General features: G+C 37.8%; 1 long non-coding RNA gene across 3 annotated transcripts; it reads left to right on the top strand.

Annotated features, from left to right (window-relative positions):
- The first annotated feature begins 1,100 nt into the window (after positions 1-1,100).
- On the top strand, positions 1,101-15,605 carry LOC114650891 (uncharacterized). Of its 3 annotated transcripts, none has more exons than XR_003716066.2 (3): positions 1,101-1,371; positions 7,792-7,920; positions 14,454-15,605. It is a non-coding gene; the product is annotated as an uncharacterized LOC114650891 (long non-coding RNA). The 3 variants fall into 3 exon arrangements; XR_003716064.2 differs by having other exon boundaries at positions 1,101-1,283; XR_003716065.2 differs by lacking the exon at positions 14,454-15,605 and adding an exon at positions 9,408-9,584 and having other exon boundaries at positions 1,101-1,283.
- Positions 15,606-19,711: the final 4,106 nt, after the last annotated feature.

The following is a 19,711-nucleotide window of genomic DNA, read 5'->3' on the forward strand; positions in this document are numbered from 1 at the left end:
TGTGCACTATTTACAGTGAGTCACAAGGCATGTCAGACTAGATGATGGACTTAATTGCAGTGTACCATCAAATGCATCCCATTTGTTAAGGTTACATAAATCAGAGGGTTTGACTAAAAATTGCTGGAAAAGTCATCTAATGTGAAATCGCCTCAAACCATTATTTGATAATAAGCACACAAGTTGATACCACTTAACTAGCTGCTGTCCTTCAGCATTCCATGTCTCTTGCACTGTGTCTGTTCAACTCATTTTTAATTGTCAATATTCCGATACAATTGAGATACAACTCTACAGAAAAATAGCTGAACACTAAAATCCATCTTTTTAATCTAGCTTTCATGATCACTTAAGAAATTACTAGCATCACTAACTCCTCTTGGGGATTAATAAAGTAGATAAAACTCAAAACGATCAAAAATCACTACCATTCCTTCATACATAGGGATGAAGGAAATTAGTTGTTTTCTTTGAATTTAATTCTACCTGCTGTTTTATAGGCTAGTCACTAATCAATAGGTTTTTTCTGTTTTGTTTTTTTTGGTACTCTGTGGTCTAGGTATGCTGCAGACACCAGAGATGCTGGAAGCGGAAGAGTAAACGGTTAATTGTGACTTATTCATGGGCCATAGAAAGTCCAGTGGACTCTGGGTGGTCTTTTGACGTTGGAACCCAACAGGAATATTTTCTGAGTTTTTATGTTCCTGTCCTCCCTCTACTCTCTACTGTTACAAATAACAGTTCTTTAGTTTTTACTTTTCTTTTTGCAACTATGTTCAGTTACTAATATTGTAAACATTTTGTGCTGCTTTCATGTACAAAAATGTGCCATATCTATACTGTTTAATAAAACACTACCATCTGTGTGTGTGACTGGTGCCTCCATCTAATCAGATTGCTCAGTTTGGCTTTGGTGACTCAGTGGTAGGGGTGGTGACCCAATATTTTAGGGGTGCAAAGTTCAACTCCTGATCGTAACATTTTTTTTATTAAAAAATGAGATAAAATTGAACATTTCAACGACAACAAAGTGAATAACTTATCGAGTGGCGTTGGTAAGCTAAATGCTAACAAGGTGCAACACAAGTCACCTTCAAAAGACAGGAAGTACAGTATTCGCAAGAATACCAATGTTTTCACAGCAGGAAATGGGAACCTATCCACCAGTGAAGGTAGTCAAAAAGCGGACATGAGGCGAGCAGCGTGCCTCAAAAAGGCACAGTCTGAATAACCAGACCTTACGGGAATGTGATCATGAAGGGGAAGTAACTGGGCACGAGAAGGTGAGAAACACAATGGTACTGAGGAAAGACGTTGGAGGAACGCTGAGAGAGCACACTGTGGTACAGAGGTCGAGACAACGTAAGAATGGTACTTAGTGCAAAAAAATAAATAATACAATTAACAGCTAAAAAATGTGTTCTGTAAAAAAAAAAGTTACTTGATGGAGAAATGTTTTAATTTTTCAGTTCATCGCCCAGAAAATATGTGAAAATCACATGAATTAATCAAAGTTACTGAATGAGACAAGAAGTCAATGTCGCGTGAAAATCTGTTTATTTCAGGAAGCAGTACTTTAATCCCCCACCCCCCTACGAATATATTTCCCTGGCAGCTACCACTGCCCTTTCGAATGCTTTCGCATGAAACTCGGATTTCCCGTCTGTCTGTAGTACGTGCAGCATTCGGTACGTTAACATGTAAAAACACCTCTAACTAACCTGTCTCGTGAAAACTGATTCTCTATCCAGCTGTCTGGAAAGTTACAAAAAAATGTGGCAATAATCGCCCATAATTCGGCATCATACATCACGTCAAGATCAAACAGAACGTGTTAATTAACGACTGAGCAAGGTATTTAGAACGAGAATAACTAATAATTACCAACTGTAATTCTGTCTGCGTCCTTGGATCAAAGCACACGAGAATGTGCGTTTTAAATTGAGGAAAATTTACTTCTAAACCATACTAGCCACCTTCTTTACATAAAGTATGTATCTAGTGTTCAAAGGAAGTAAATATTATTGCCGTTTCCCTTGTTCAAAACTGAGAAAGAATGATAATAAACTATTTGTCTTTGTATATCGGGGTTGTGTGTTTTAATTGTATAAAAATTAAAGCACTGAAATGTTCCCATTTACTTATGCTGTTTTTAAATTTAATTACGTAGCACGTACCCCACGCACGCTGCCTTTACGTCACTAGCGCGCTCAAAGCGTAGACAGTGAGAATGAGTACGGAAAGCGGTTTGTGCCATAAACTGTACGGCTCGTTTCGCGAATCTAGCGCACGATTCAATTGATTGTTAATGACAGGTTATACGAGTAAAACATATGGATACTACGCCCCGTGTGCTCATTGCATAATATGTACTGTTCTACCTATTGTTTGATATCCTAGATGAGATACGTTTCCTGTTCTCGCTAAATCTAGACTTTACCCTACAGTGAAAAAATCAGATTCCCATCAGATGCGCTATTTGCTTTCAGTAGTACCAACTCGAGCAGGACTCCTGAAAAAGCTAGACCAATGTTTGAATGAAATTTTCCTGCATTAAGTCTATCTAGTTTAAGGTTGAGTAGAACTGAACTCTGATTCCTTGACTTTGATTACTTTTGTGGATTATCGGTTAAAAATGTAATTTCCATGTATGTACAGTACATCTAGTTTTTCCCTTGGAAGAATAACGGTGAGAGTTTATTTTCAAATAGAGTAATACATGTGTAAATTGTTAAGCGGAGATTAATCCAGTGTTGAAATGCTTAAACCCTCCCATATCTTTTACTGCGGTTCAGTTCCGACATTCTAAATACGAAATATCCAGGAAAGTGCTTGTGCTTAGGCATGGATTTGTGGGCTTCATGGAGAAAGTTTCAGACTCGGCTGCAGATGAGGCAGATCCATATCCTGCCTATGCCTACGATCACGTAGCTTCCAGTCAGATGCCTGTTGTTTATTTCTTGGTAATTTCTTCTAAAGTAAAACAAAACTGTCAAAAAATGCAGAACGTATTAGCTCTGTTGAAGTGGATTGAATTTTACTGGATACGAGGCGCTACTTCTTTAATTTTTAAATGTCAGAAGTTTAATCAGAAATGATAAATAATCTAGAAGTTTACTGCGAGCGGCGATTCCCAGCAGGTGAAAATACCTTCAGTTAAGTGGTGACTCGTGAATTCGAATTCATGTCTTGTCAGCAAGAAATTCTAGTGGGATTGGCAACCTTTTCTGTGCACCATAGAATTAAGAAAACAAAATATAGTGCTCACATAAAACAGCAATAATAAAATATAGAAATGAAATTTTTATTTTCATGATTATAAGATAATAAGCATGTAAGTTAGTGATAGTGTAGCATCCAGCAGAATAAAGTACTTATCATTCTTATGGGGCTCGTTATCCGCAGTGTTCTTCAAATTAATTGACAAAATGCCTTTTGAATTTGTATGGAAAAACAAAACCCATTACATTAAGGGTTCGATAATCATTAATTTCACTAATAATGCCAATTTGAATTTCCTTGATTTTTCCCTCTCTAAATTATACTTTTAAAATGATCATTCAATTTCTTTCTAACCTTGAATCTATTTATTTTATTCCAAATTGCATCCTTTACAAAATGGGGGTTTACCCTTCTTATCAATGTGTAACTATAATATTAATAAGACACCCACTGGCCTATCAAATTTTCATACGCAGATGCATTTAGCTTGGTCCATAATTTACAAACATAACTTTTCCCCCTCATAGATATTTTATATGGAATAATCATACTATTTTATTTCAAAATAAATGTATAGCTTTAGTAGCTGCTTCAATCCAATTATTTTTGTTAATTACACACTTTATTTAGAAGTTAGTTTTTAGGGTACACATAATTTTTATCTACATATAATTTTTCAGTTACTAAAAAAATTCTTTCTTTTTAGAAATGCTACCTCTCAAGCTGTAATCATGCTTTTAAAATGCAATACTACCTGTTATTCTTCAAATCTACATTTATTCAACCCAAGTGAAAGTTCAATAGGGAAATTAGTTTTCTATCAAGTCCCTTATCTTATAATAAAAAAAAATAAAAAAATATTGCAACCATTCTCTATTTACTGTCTCACTGGGAGAACTGTATTGCATATATTTAAACTTTAATAGCATTGAATAATACATTCACTGAATTTTGTTTTTCATTTTGTTCATGAAGTCAGATATTTTAACCTATTTTGGACAACAAAAGACCTATCACTTGTGAATATTATTACTTTCCCAAGGCAACTTACAACATTTGAGATACAGTTGGTTACATTTCTTTTCCTAATTGGAGCACAGGCAGGTGAATTCTAACAGATTTGGCACTGGGTCCATTCCGAAAATATCTCAAAGGTAATCTGTCTTTCCTGACTATGTAATAATGGGCCTGATACTGCAGCGCAAAAAGGGCCTATTTTTTCTTGGCATTGGTGCATGTGCATTCGACACTCACCGTACATGTGCACTCAGACCGACCAAGGAGCCTTAATTGCTTGTGACGCAACCACCCAGCCTTTATTGAACATGAATAATAATAACGATGTAGTATCGTAACAACTCGAGATTAACATCAAACTATGTAACATCAACATTCAATAGCAATTTGTCTCAAAAGTGCACTTAATGCAGAAAACCTAACAATGAAATACACAAAATTTAGCAATTCTCTTACGAAACAGAGTAAGAAAAAATGAAAACATTTGCAGAGACATTGGGTCAAAATGACTCAGGCTCTTGAGGGTAAAAATTTGTCCACGATTTAAATTTCATAATAGACCAGAATCCTGTTGAGGATTTTAAAAATTCTAAACGTCCATGCCAGGCCCGCGGGCTGCCTTTTAGTTTTACCTTTACAGATAACCATTTAAATAGCCATCGATATTTACTGTACAACTAACTTTCAAGGTGAAAAATTTACTACATGGCACTTACCGAACAATAATAAAGTGACAAGAATCCCCAAGATATTGCAAAAAATGCAGCTAAATTACTAAGTAAACCGTTTAACTTAAAATTCATAGCATTAACTTGAAATCTTTGGTTAACAATAAACACAACAATGTTATAGTTACGTCACAGCGCAAAGAACAATAGTAACTGTATAATAAGTAACGCTGTGTCTAGGCGTATCGAAAGTCGGACTCCAAATTTCATTCTAAGAATTATTTTGAGGTTAATATAGCAAAGGAAAACTGTTCAGCTTCTGGAAAATTCTCGTCTGTTTTCATCTGAGCCTACAGTATTTCAGGAATGGGCCTAATGCTGCAGCATCAATAGCACCCACCTTAATCCGGCCATGAGTGAAATGTGGCTCAGCACAAATGGTGCTTCAATATTAAATGAAGCAGCACCTGCGAATTACAGCTTTGCTCATTCGGTTCACCAAGGCAAAAAAAGGCAGCTGTTTAGTGAGTATTTACTTGAGATGATTAAATATTAAAAATGGCTGCCTTGGTACTTTAATTGTCTTTCCAGTATATTGCCGTTGTTACTCAAGGAGAACGTTTATTTACCTCCAAAATATAATGCATCTTTTATTGAGGAATTCTTAGAAATTGTGTCTATAATCATGACTAACTATGACGAGTTCCTAACTGTAAATTAATTTTGTATTAAAATTGTATTTATTTTCATGTGGACAACCAGTGTGACCCAAAAGCAAGATAATTCACGAACTTACTGCACTCCTTTGATCTCAGTCAGCATGTCAGCCAACCCACACCTAAGGGAGGACACATACTGGATTTAGTGATTTCAAAAGGACTAAAAGTCAATGTAAAACAGGACATGGATGTTGGTATATCAGACCATTTTTGCATGTTATTTAACGTAGAAATACTGATAACTACAACGAATGAGAAGTGTATTGTTAAAAAAAAATATTTTGATACATCTGCAGCTTCAATGTTTTCTAATATTCTAAACAATCATTCAAATTGTAGTGCTTACCTCAATAGTGCGAATACTGTAAATAGTAAGGTAGAAAATTTTAATGCTAAGGTGAGAGCTACAACTGGCATAGTGGCCCTTGAAAAGACAGTTAAGAAATCCTCCAGCACTATCATACCTTGAAAGACCCAAAGAGTGTCTGATTTAAAGAGAACATGCCAGAGGGCTGACTATACATTGAGAAGAACTAAACTGATAGTCCACTATGAAATACTGAAGACTTAAATAACTAAATATAACAACGCAGTCTACCTTGAGAGACAGTCTTATTTCTCTAAAATTATAAATGATAATGCTAGTTATCCAAGAGTTTTATTTTTAACTCTTAATCACTATTAATCATCTTTTAAACCCAACTCTCTCAATGGTATACCTCCTAAAAACTACTAGTGAAATCTGTGAGGCTTTTGCTATATTTTTTAACACAAAATAAATGAAATTAGAAATAGAATAGTACATCCCCCCCCCCCCCCCCCAAAGTTAATCTAATTGAATCCCAGCATAGTTTTACCCAAATTACATAGAATAATTTCTCAACTGAAACTGTCCACCTTCCCCATTGACCCAGTACCAATAGGCTTTTTTAAAAAAAATCTCTGATGTCCTAATTGATAGTGTACTTGACAGAGTGAACTAATAATTAGATAAGGGAGTCTTCCCTGACTGTATAAAGACTGCAGTTGTTAAATCGCTGCTCAAGAAAATAATGGGTTAGCCTCTCTGGCAGCATCTTAAATTGGTTTTAGTCTGAATTAACAGGTAGAACAACTTTGTTAGCTGTGGTGATTGTACTTCAGAGATACATGATATTGTATATGGTGTACTACAAGGATCTATTCTGGGTCCTCTGGTCTTTTCAATCTACATGCTTCCATTAGGTCAGATTATCCCAAAGCAAAAGGTGAGCCTCTACAGCTATGCAGATGACACATACAGTAGCTTTATGTATCCATAGTGCCTGATGACTCTGATGCTCTTGGCTCTCTGATCCAATAACTTAGCAGTATTTCTGAATGGATGAGATGTAATATTCTCAAACTAAAGAAAAAAAACAGGAATCTTATTGATTGACAAACATGGATATAGTGAGGGCATTAGAAATAAGCTTCATCCCTTAATTTTAAAAATCAAGACAGAGGTAAAGAATTTAAAGGTAATCATCAACTCAGATCTAAACTTTAAATCATATATTAACCAGATTACTAGGACTGCATTTTTTCGCTCTCTTATAACAAGATGCTGAAAAATTAATTCACACTTTTGTTTTTAGTCAACGAGATTACTGTAATGCACTCCTAACAGGATTACCAAAGAAAGACATAAATCGGTTGCAATTAGTGCAGAATGCAGCAGCCAGCCAGTGAGCACATCTCACCAGCTCTAGCATCGTTACATTGGTTACCTGTGTCATTCAGAATTGACTTTAAAATTCTATTAATGATTTATAAACCATTAAATAATATTGCATTGTCCTATATTTTGGAATGCCTGTCCCCCTACACACCAAGTCGTAACCTTAGATGTTTTATTAGAGGTCTGTTTTTAATTCCAAGAGCCAAACAAAAGAATTTGTGAGGTGACTTTTTGCTGTTATGCACCTAAAATGTGAAATATTTTACCTATAGAAATTCACCAGGCTAACACTGTGTGGAACATTAAAAAAAAAAAAAAACTGCTGAAAACCCATTATTTTAATTTGTTTTTTTCAGAGCTAACTTTCAGTTGTATTCCTAATAGACTATATGGGTATGTAATTATCCTATTCTTCAGGGATCCACAGTCTGTACTAATCCCCACTATTCTTTGCCGTCTTTTCCAGTTCTTCTGCGCTGGAAATTTGCACCATCACCACCTGATCAAGGCACAATGCATCCGCAAGACAAACTTTATCAAACCCTATCATGCTAAGCATGAAAACAGAAAGGACTGATTTAGGAACATTAGATAGGTATGTTTTTTTTTCTATACTCCTGGACATTTGGCCTTACTTTGTTTTGTTGTTACTTATTCTTTAATATTATTGCCATATCTTAATTGTTTTACTTTTCTTGTAACTTTCTCTTTGTCATCTTGTAAAGCACTTTGAGCTACATTGCTGTATGAAAATGTGCTATTTAAGTAAATGTGGTTGTTGTTGAAGTGTCTTGCTCATGGTCACACAGTGTCAATTGCATGATTTGAAGTCCAAAGTTTTAACCTCTACAACACATCCACCATATCCTCTATATACTAACATGCCATTATTTTACAGATTATGTACAGGAATACACACTGAAAGTTGTTTAAGATCATTCCCCATATAAATTTTAGTACTTTCACAGGTAAACTTCCCAGTAGTGCTAGCAGATTTTCTCCTTTACATGTGCAGCCCATTACATCTTCAGACCAACCCTCTCGGGGTTTCAACTAATGTACAATCCCCTTTGCAGTAAATTATTTGTGAATAATACTACATGTGCAAATGGCATGTTACACAAATATTAACTTCCTCATTGATTTATCTACTGTAAATCTCTAGGCTGCTATAGTAACGTGGTGTGGAAACCAGGGGCAATCCAGCTGCCCCGACACAGACAGGCAGAGACATGTGTTTGCCACACAACACACATTTATTCACGTGGAAAGCACTTTTCTCTCGCTCCCCACAGCAGCACAGTACAAACACCAAAATAGCACAGTCACTTCTTCATTTTCTTCTCTCCTTGTCACATGCCTCCACTCCTCCACCTGTCAAGCTTTGTTCCTCTTCCTCCTGACTCTGGCTCTCCAAATGCAGTGAGATGGCTCCTTTTAAGCTGACCCCAGGAATGTTCCAGGTGACTCATTAATCAGACCTGGAATCACCCCAAAAATGGGGTGAAAGCCTCCTGTAAGGCTCTTCAGCTACCCCTGGCAGCCCCCACAGAACCCAATAGGACTGTACCAAACTTCGACTCCCAGTGTGCCATGGTGCCACAGCTACTCAGGAGGACTGCTCTCTAGCGTCCCAGGGAAGGTAGTCTCTGCCGATACTCTCTCCCCCAGTCCTTCTGTCTAGCTGGTGTCCCAGCCATGTAATGGCCGTGGCCGCCTGTCACAGTGAGTTTAGAAATGAATGAATAGATAAATAAGCATGTTAATGTTGCACTCATCATAAACAGTTTGCACAAAATAACATTTGCATTTCTCATACTTCTATAGTTAAGGTTTTAGAAGGAAATGCCAGCTAACTGCTAATGCAGCCCTACTTGACTGATCTGACCACAATGTGTGTGGGGTGGCACGTGGGAAATGGGTTGTTTTGTTTGCAACCATAGTAGATGCCTACGTTTTTAATGTTGTCTTGTAAATATACAGTATGTATTCACTGCCATTTGAACAAGTATAAACAACATAATTCCTGCATTTAAACTCTTATTCCAGAAAGAGTAATGTTTTTTTCCTGTGAATATGCAGATGACATAGCAAATGGCCCAACAGCAGAAAGTAAACTGAAAAAGCAGCATCACAGAACACTACGAACATAGAACCATAAAGCAAAGACAAAGAGAAAAAGTGCACTCCAATGCAAGAAGAATCCTTCGAACCCAGAGCAGCAACAACTCCTGCTTTGCTGGCGTGCTGCAATGGCTTTAACTTCACAGTCTTAATTGATTTAATAATTTAAATATCATGTATTGCCATAGTGTCATTTACTGCGATGACTTCATCCTGTTTTCCTTTTTTAGATGAGTTAGAAAATAAATGCAAGGATTTATTTTCCCTGAGAAAATCCAAAAATATTTTGTGGACCACAAAGTATCATTACTTTTCTGTTCACAGTTTATAGTTCTTTTATTTCTGTCTAAATGTAAGCATGCAGTTCCATCCTCAGGTAGGTATTGAAGTAATAAGAGCATTAGACATTACGTCACCAGGTCAGTTCATGTCTCATACTCTCTGTGTGTCCCTGATTAACTCACATTAAGCATTGTGCACACCCTTCTGTGCACTAACTGGCAAACATTAAATGAAAAAATCTAAACAATTGTATCTAGATACTTGAAATAGCTTTAGGTAAAGGTGTCTGCTACCCTGGCCAACTCATCACTCCCTTGATATTTCTTCCACATTATTTATTGTTTCTGGGAAAGGAAAAAGGAAACAAAATACTACCCTCTTTAAAATTCAAGTGATTAAAAAATAGTATACTTCTGTGCACTATACAATGTAAATGGGAGTGTCATTTTTCTGAATTTTAGAGATAAATTAATCTTGAATCTTGATGCTATTACAGTCTCCTGGATCACGGACTGCTTGACCAACAAATGTTGTGGCGAAAATTTCAGAGCAAAAGACACACCAAGAGGTTTTCACCTGAAATGAAGGCTATTAGGAGACATAGGATAGGTAAACAGAGTATTGTAGCAGTTGAGGTTCCGATCCACCTCTTGAACCCTCAGGTACCACTCCAAACACCAGGTAAAAGTCCAAGACTTCTTTATTTTTAAATAATCACATGCACAAAGCACCCTCCACTCCACACTACTCATATAAACCAATAATCCAAATACAAATACCAATCCTCCTCTCGAAGACACTTCGCCACCCGATCTCCCAGCTCAGCTCAGCTCAGTGTCTGTGCTTTCCTAGAGTCCTTTTATACTCCCTGACCCGGAGGTGTTCCTGCCCAACAGTCCACAAGTCCTTATTACTTCCGGGTCAGGGTAGAAGTCCTTTTCTTCAACCTGGAAGTACGTCATTTCTCCTGTTCACGTGACCAGGATGTACTTCCAGGTTATAGGGCACATAAGAGTCCACGAGCCTCCCTACAGCGACTCCCGGTGGTCCCCAAGATATCCAGCAGGGCTGTGTATAAAAACTACAAAGTCCATGAGGCCCTGCTGGAATTCGGGGCACGTCCATACTGTCGGGAGAGCTCCTCCTGGCGGCCTGGGGGTGAGGGCCAGAAACTCTCGCTGGCCATCCATCACAGTATATAGTTTTACTGCAATAAAACAACAACACGGACTCAACCCAATATGGCCAAATCGAGCTGAGCCCCAAACAATTCAACAATCAAAGTTTATATAACCATTTATTATCATTCTGACCTTGCTCAAATTAGCTCATTCGCTGTTTCCTTCTGACTCCCCTCTGCTCCTGGCCAGCTGGTATCCCAAGTTCTCATGGGAACCACTATTATCTCCTGACTTCCTTCTGCAGCTGGTCACCGGTATTTTTACTGTCTATTGTTCATTTTATTTTCTGTTTTGCTTATTTTGATTGGCCTCGGCCGGGCAGATGTTCCTTCTTCCATTTTTGGGCTTTCTCTTATCATTTCCCTTTCCTTGGTCTTCAAGCTATTTTATATTTGGTGGTGTGACAGATAGGGGGCGCTCTCGCTCCCTTGAACCCTCGGACAATACGCCAGACACCAGATAAAAGTCCAAATAATGGTTTTATTATAATAATAATGTGCACAAAGCACCACCACTCCACAAATCTCCGATAAACAATACCCAATAAACAATCCTCCACTCCCAGACTCTTAGCCACCCTGCCTCCCAACTCAGCTCCACGTCTGGGATCTTCCACAGTCCTTTTATAGTCCTTGACCCAGAAGTGCTTCTGGTCCCTCAGTCCATGTGATTATTCAGCACTTCCGAGTCAGGTGAAAACTCCTCTTCTTCATCAGCCCGGAAGCACTTTATTTCTTCCAACCATGTGACTGGGATTTACTTCTGGGCTGTATGGAAAATAAAATTCTCTGTGTCTCCCAGCAGCGTCCCCTGGCGGCCCCGACGTTATCCAGCAGAGCTGTATATTAAACTCCATAGTCCATGATGCCCTGCTGGAATTAGGGGCATCTCCATGTTGCAAGGAGGGCTGTATCTGGCAGCCTGGGGGTATTGGCCAGGATGAATGGCCGGCCATATCCCACAGTGGCTAAAGCTAAGCTTTAATTAAAAAGAAATATGGCATGTGCCTTTATTTAACCATTTACTTGGCAGGCCTGACTTGCATTAATATCTGCACTAAGGTTAATGCTTATATATTTTTCTATATTTATTTATGCTAATACATGAATACACTAATTTTATTTTCCATATATTACATCATCTTGACCTCGTTGTAACAATGCCTTTGCTGTTTTGGCTGACTCACTATTCCAGCTGGTTTCTCATGTGCCTACCATGACCATTTTTCTGCATTTCATCATTCCTTGTTTTCTGGCCTTCCAACAACAGGTGGTCTTATTCCCCCTTCTTTTGCCCTCAATAGTTTCTGTGCATCATTCTCTTCCTGCTCTATCTTTCTAAGTTTCCCAATATTGGTAATTTTGCTTCAAGCTTAACTAAAAAATGCAATACAGTAATCCCTCGCTATATCGCGATTCGCCTTTCGCGGCTTCACTCTATCGCAGATTTTATATGTAAGCATATTTAAATATATATCGCGGATTTTTTGCTGGTTCGCGGATTTCTGCGGACAATGGGTCTTTTAATTTCTGGTACATGCTTCCTCAGTTGGTTTGCCCAGTTGATTTCATACAAGGGACGCTATTGGCAGATGGCTGAGAAGCTACCCAACTTACTTTTCTCTCTCTCTCTCTTGCGCTGACTTTCTCTGATCCTGACGTAGGGGGATTGAGCAGGGGGGCTGTTCGCACACCTAGACAATACGGACGCTCGTCTAAAAATGCTGAAAGATTATCTTCACGTTGCTACCTTCTGTGCAGCTGCTTCGTGCAGCGACATGCTGCACGGTGCTTCGCATACTTAAAAGCTCGAAGGGCACGTATTGATTTTTGATTGTTTGTTTTTCTCTGTCTCTCTCTCTCTTTCTCTGCTCCTGACGGAGGGGGTGTGAGCTGCCACCTTCAACAGCTTTGTGCCGCGGTGCTTCGCATACTTAAAAGCCAAACAGCCCTATTGATTTGTTTGCTTTCCTCTCTCTTTCTGACAGTCTCTGCTCCTGATGCGCACTCCTTTGAAGAGGAAGATATGTTTATATTCTTTTAATTGTGAGACGGAACTGTCATCTCTGTCTTGTCATGGAGCACAGTTTAAACTTTTGAAAAAGAGACATATGTTTGTTTGCAGTGTTTGAATAACGTTCCTGTCTCTCTACAACCTCCTGTGTTTCTGTGCAAATATGTGACCCAAGCGTGACAATATAAAAATTTACCATATAAACATTTGGTTTCTACTTCGCGGATTTTCACCTTTCGTTTGGGGGGGGGTGGGGGGGGTCTGGAACGCAACCCCCGCGATGGAGGAGGGATTACTGTATGACTAATGTCTTCATTTAACTACAGTGTTCCCTCCTCCATCGCGAGGGTTGCATTCCAGAGCCACCCGCGAAAGGTGAAAATCCACGAAGTAAAAACCATGTGTTTTTCAAAAGTTTAAACGTGCTCCATGGCAAGACAGAGATGACAGTTCCGTCTCACAATTAAAATAATGCAAACATATCTTCCTCTTCAAAGGACTGCCCGTCAGGAGCAGGGAATGTCAGAGAGAGAGAGAAAAGCAAACAATCAATAGGCGCTGTTTGGGCTTTTAAGTATGAATGTCAGAGAGAGAGAGAGAAAAGCAAACAATAAAAAACTGATTGGTGCTGTTCGAGCTTTTAAGTATGCAAAGCACCTTGCGGGAAGCATATCACTTGACAACACAGCTGCAAGGAAGGGAGCAATGTGAAGGTAGTCTTTCAGCATTTTTTAGACGAGCGTCTGTATCCTCCTAGGGGTGTGAACAGCCCCCCTGCTCAAACCCCCTCCATCAGGAGCAGAGAATGTCAGAGCAAGAGAGAGAGAGAGAAAAGCAAACAATCAAAAATCAATAGGTGCTGTTTGGGCTTTTAAGTATGTGAAGCACCGCGCGGGAAGCATATCGCGCAACAAAGCAGCCACAAGTAAGCCCAGCAAAAAAGGGAGCAATGTGAAGGTAGTCTTTCAGCGTTTTTTGAGGAGCGTCCGTATCCTCTAGGGGTGCAAACAGCCCCCCTGCTCACAATATATTTGAGGAGTTGTATTTAATACGTAATATGTGCTCTGATTGGGTAGTTCTCAGCCATCTGCCAATAGCGTCCCTTGTATGAAATCAAGTGGGCAAAACAACTGAGGAAGTATGTACCAGAAATTAAATGACCTCATTGTCCACTGAAACCCACAAACCAGCGAAAAATCCGCGATATATATTTAAATATGCTTACATATAAAATCCGTGATAGAGTGAAGCTGCGAAAGTCGAAGCGCGATATAGCGAGGGATTACTGTATTTGCTTGACATATCTTATTTGCTTGTCGTGTCTAATTTATGCTAAATCTAATGCTTCAGAAGCTGTTAATTACTTTTATGTCTATTTATGCTAATACATACATTTTTATTTTCCATACAAACAACATTTTGTGAGGCTTATTGGCTATGTCTCAAAGATGGTGTTGTGCAATATTTTGGCATGTCAAGTAACCGTTGTATCTCCCTTCCTTTTTCCCTCTATGCAACCAATTTCCAGTATAATACCAGCTCTTGCTATCTACAGATGTTCTCAAATTAATGCTCCAGGAGGGTGGTGGAGGACTTTGTCTTGTGTTGTAGGAAGAACCACCTGCAGATCAACATCAACAGGATAAAAGCAGTGGTGGTGGATATCCAGTGTGTTAAGGAGGCTCTGAGACCAGTCTTGACCAAGTGAGAGGAAGTGGAGGTGGTGTAAAGCTATTAGTGCCTAGAGGTCCATATGAACAGCATGCTAGACTGGTATGACAACACAATGGTGCTGTATAAGAAATGCCACAGTAGACTGTACTTCCTGAGGAGACTTATGTCTTTTTATGTGTGCAGCAGGCTGCTGGAAATGTTTTAACTGTCTTTTGTAGCCAGCATGTTGTTCTACATTGTGGTCTCCTGGGGAAGCAACTTGAGTTCAAGTGATTTAAAACTCACATGCAAACTTGCAAGGAAAGCCAGCTACATCTTAGGACTGACACTAGACACTCTGTAAGCTGTTGATGAAAAGAGAATGGTGTCAAAATTAGATGCCATCATGAACAACGCCTAGCACTGACTCCTGTGGATCTCAATTTTGGACTATATTTTGTACAATAGTAGACTGTCGTGTATGCCTATGTTAGTTATGAATCCACCTGTACTCAGCTCCCTAAACCTGGGTCTTTTATTGTTTGCTTAACAAAATCCTTTGAGAAGGTTTTTAATAGTATATACTGCTTTATATCGAAAGCATTGGATTGTTTGTTCATAAATCTCTAAAATACTAATGAGTAGCCATCATCTCACAAAACCTGTATTGACTGTCTGCTAAATTGCCTTTGATGATCTGCAGTTTCTCCATCTTGACTTTTATAAATGTTTGTGAATGTTTCATGAATTTAACTTTCAGTCATACAGTATTAGGATAACTGACCTGTTGTTACCAGTGCAGACCTACTGTCCATTTTCAAGTAAAGGTGGGATGCTTGCTTGCTTCAATCTATAAACTTCAATGGTACTTAATGATTTTGTTACTGTTTGTATACTCTTTAACTTCTTTCATAACTCTTGTGTAAATCTTAGTTACTGTCATGTAAATTTATCTCACCAAATTAAGTGTTTTAAGGTTTTTTAAAGTCATACTGTCCCTTTTTTCACAACAATCTAATTTTTCAGACTTCTTTAACATTACCTACAGCTAATGATTAGTTTCTGGTATCCACAAAGTTAAAAATATTAGAAAAATATTAATAAAGTGCTAATTCCTTTTCTCAATATTCTGTGTTCCCTTTGATATTCATAGTATACTTCATTTGATCTATAACAGTATTGTTACTGCTGTATTAGCTTGTGACCAACAGGGAGTCACACTGAGGAAGTGAAGTGGTTCCATGACCATGACATTTAAAAAATTAAACATAAAAAACTGTATTTCATCTCAATAAATGTTAGTAAACTGTAAGACTTTATTAGAGTATCATAAGGCTATTGCAGAGCAATTCAAAGACACTTTTTAAATGGAAGTTTCTCATCTTTTTCATTATGGACTCAATCTTATGGCAAGCACATGAAACAACCTTCAAAAGGTTGCCATCTTTCGGCTACAGCTGATTAAAACTTCAACAATATCTTCCAGAACGTCCTTCTAAAAGTCCCTCCTTCATGTGGCCAGAAATAGTCCAAGATTTACCTCCTGTGGACCTCATGAGACATAACCTTCTGAATGATGTCATCAGGACCTTCCTGAGTGTGACCAACGTGTGCTACCTTCTGGATTATCCCCTAAGATAAAGAGCAGACACATGTTGAGGTATCTAGAGTTTATTGTACTAGCCCCCGGTTTCTCCCTGCACCCCTGGCTCAAATGTAATGAGAAGTCGGAATGAGCTGTGTAACAGCTGAAAATACCTTTTTTGGTCATCTTTTACATTATTAGTAATATGCTTCTCCACCTGCATTTTGTTTTTTTCTCATTTCCCTTTTAATTGCTGCATTCTAGTTTTTGTAAGTCCAGTAGTGGTTAATTTCTGGGTTATTTTTGTCATTTGGATCAAACTTAACATTTGATTACAGAATAGCCTTTTTATTAGTAATTTGTTTTGTATCTTCATACTGGTCCACTCAGATGTATTACATTTCCTGCTGCTTCTGTTGTTTTTGTCAGCTTATCTTGCATTGTATAAGCTGTACCTTTAAATCTAATCCTGGGTGCCCTCCATTGGGCCACTTTCAAACTTGTGCCCACTGCTGCCAGGAAAGGCTTTATGACCCCAAACTACATTAATTGGGGTTCAGAAAGTTGTGTTCTATTAATTTCTCTCCAGGCCTATGTTGTTTCTGGGGAAGATTTAAAATGGGTGTGAAGAAATGACTTAGAAACGGCACCAAGACTTACTGTACATGTCTATCTTTTTCCTGTTTAGCCAGAAATTTGATGACCTTGAAGAAGTGTTGTAATTCCCACAATCTCTTGATTTGACTCTCCCAGTTCCCAAGAATTTAAAAATCTGTGATGCACCATCATTTGTGAACTGCATCACAGAACATCCTGTGATACCAACTCTTTGATGCGTCTTTATTTATTTTTTACAGTCTCATTTGTTTGACATATGTCTTTCTATAATTGTATTTAATTGCTTTACTTTTTGCTGATTCACTCTGTCAAAGAAAGTAGAAAATACTACATTATAGTCATTTTATCCAAATTGTTGAATAATTACCATATTCTATATTCTGACTTCATCCATTGATGAGCACATGGTACAGAGTTGTAGTGGCCCAACTCTGTACCAGCACCTTCAAATACAAGGCATGAATTGACAAAGAGTGAGGTGGTCATTCATCACATGGATTACTTACTCACACCCCCACACTTATGGCACCAAATTATGAAAACCAATTAACCTAAATAATGTTTTTGGGATATGGTACAAAAATAGGAGTATAAGAAGGATAAAAGAACTTCCATTTTAAAAAGTATTGGCAAATTTTCAGAATGGTCTACCTTAAAACAATAGCACCAATATGAAAATACCATATTGTAATCATTTTAAAATCATTTATCTTAATAAACCTCAATGACTGATTAATTTGCTGTTTTAAATTTACCTTGAGGGAGATTATTTCAACTTCTATATTTTCCTGTATTATCTAGCTACTCCGTAATACCAAAACATCACACCAGAAGAACCATGCATTTAGTGGGGGACTCACCATCATGTCAGAGGCTTGTTTGAACCTCTACAACACCAACTCATTTGGCCTGTTTTTTGAAGTTATACCAGGCAACTTAAATAAACTTTATAATCATAAAAACTGAACAACCTACTGTTGTAAATCTTAGTTTTTGCACACCTGGAATTTTGTTGTTAATTTTGCGAATTTCTTTATGGTCATTATTTTTATCATTATTATTGTGCTATTATTGCACCACCATTTTGTGTCCATGTTATTCTCACAAAACTTTTTCTATTGGTAATGGGATTTGCAGCAATGCTGCATGTGATGTTGTTAGTAAAACAACTATTTAAGATGGTGGTGCAGATTCTCCAGTATCTAATAATACTGGTAAAAGACCAAAAAAAGAGTGTTTCACATTATTTAATTAGGGGAGTATTTATAAGGTAGCTAGGAATCTTTGGCTTTGCTTCTGGACTTCAGTTTTGGGATTATGACAATTACACTATTTGACTTCATGGTTCTGATATCTGCCTGTTTTTGAAAATTCCTTTGTTTTTCATTTTTTTCATCTCCTGGTCCATAATTCAAGTTTACTGTAAGCAGTTGCCTATTGTTTTAGCCAAAAGTATTACAATTCAAGGAGCTTCTTTCAATATACTTGTATCAGTTGTTTACCCAAAATTCAGAATTCCCAGATCACATACTGTATGTATGATAATTGCTCAAGGGTAGCATCTGCTTCAGGGATGTTGAAAGATGGCAATTTCAGTTCTCCATGTCAATTTAATTTAAAGGTAGCATGGTGGTAGCACTGCTGCCTTAGAGAAAAAAGACTAGGGCTCTCTCTCATGCAGGGGCAATTTAGTCTTACCAATCACTGTTAATTATATATCTTTGAAACATGGAAGGAAACTGGTGAACCTGAAGAAAAAAAAACTATATACTGTATATGGGAAGAGATTCAAATCTGACACCACACTGTCTGGGCTAGAATTTGAAATAAGAACTTGTGGAATGTGAAGTAGTGGCACTAACCACTTTACCACCTTTTCAAATATTGTGTGTCCTTTGAGTATCACAAGATCTCGCAGATATGTTCACCATCATTACACTACAGCTGGTAAACATCTTCTATATCAGGTCTAAACCAGAAAAAAGATAAGTAATTAGACCTTTTACCTGCTTCCTCCAAATTAGATTTGCACTGTAATTTTCAGGAACCTCTGTGCACATCAGTAATAATCAATGAAAGTATAATGCTGGAAATTGATCTAGTTAAAATTAAAATGAACATCTTTTGGGAATGCATATTTAATTATAATTTATCAGAGTTTGTATTACTTTAGGGGTACTTATTACACAGTGACTGAGGAAGCCTCACAGTGATAAAGGGAATTGATTATTGTTTGCCAGTGACTGGCTCTGTTAGACTTCATTTACTGATATGAAAGTTAAAGCCTGTAATCAGCTTTAATAGAAAAATGACCTATTAACAGATAATACATTTAGTGAGTCATGGGGGAGTTGAAGTTCTTTGGGCATGCTGTTGGGATGCCCCTGGGTCACTCTCTCTCATGGGAATATACCAGGCAGTGCCCATTGGGAGAAAGCCCAAGTGTAGGCCACAGGACATAATGGAATTATTAGAATAATTTTGACAAGAACCCATCCATCCACCTTTCAAACCTTTATCCAGAGCAGGGTCCTGGGAAAGCTGTACCCTAACTCAACAAGCATCCTGTTTAGTTAATTTATCAAAAAAAAGTTTGGAGTATCCTTTTAATGGTATCTACCATACTATTTGGTAACCAGGGATGAGTAAAGCAACTGATGCAAAATTGTTTTCACGGGTGATTTAACGATTGCAAAAAGTGAAACTGATTAAAAATCCTTTTTTCGAGTTTTAAAGATTTTTTTAGAATGTAGAACCAGGAAGAGTGTTTCCTTGCAAACACTTCCGTGTTTACCTGTATTAATTTGTGCAGCTGCGTAGCGAATGTAATTCTTCTATTTATGCCTTTCATTCACATCACATGGAGGAGTGCACTATAGTTTTTTTATGTGACATGCTGCATATTGTCTACATGAAGATACACCAAAACA

Source organism: Erpetoichthys calabaricus, chromosome 4 (assembly GCF_900747795.2).
Source record: "Erpetoichthys calabaricus chromosome 4, fErpCal1.3, whole genome shotgun sequence".
Taxonomy (NCBI): domain Eukaryota; kingdom Metazoa; phylum Chordata; class Cladistia; order Polypteriformes; family Polypteridae; genus Erpetoichthys; species Erpetoichthys calabaricus.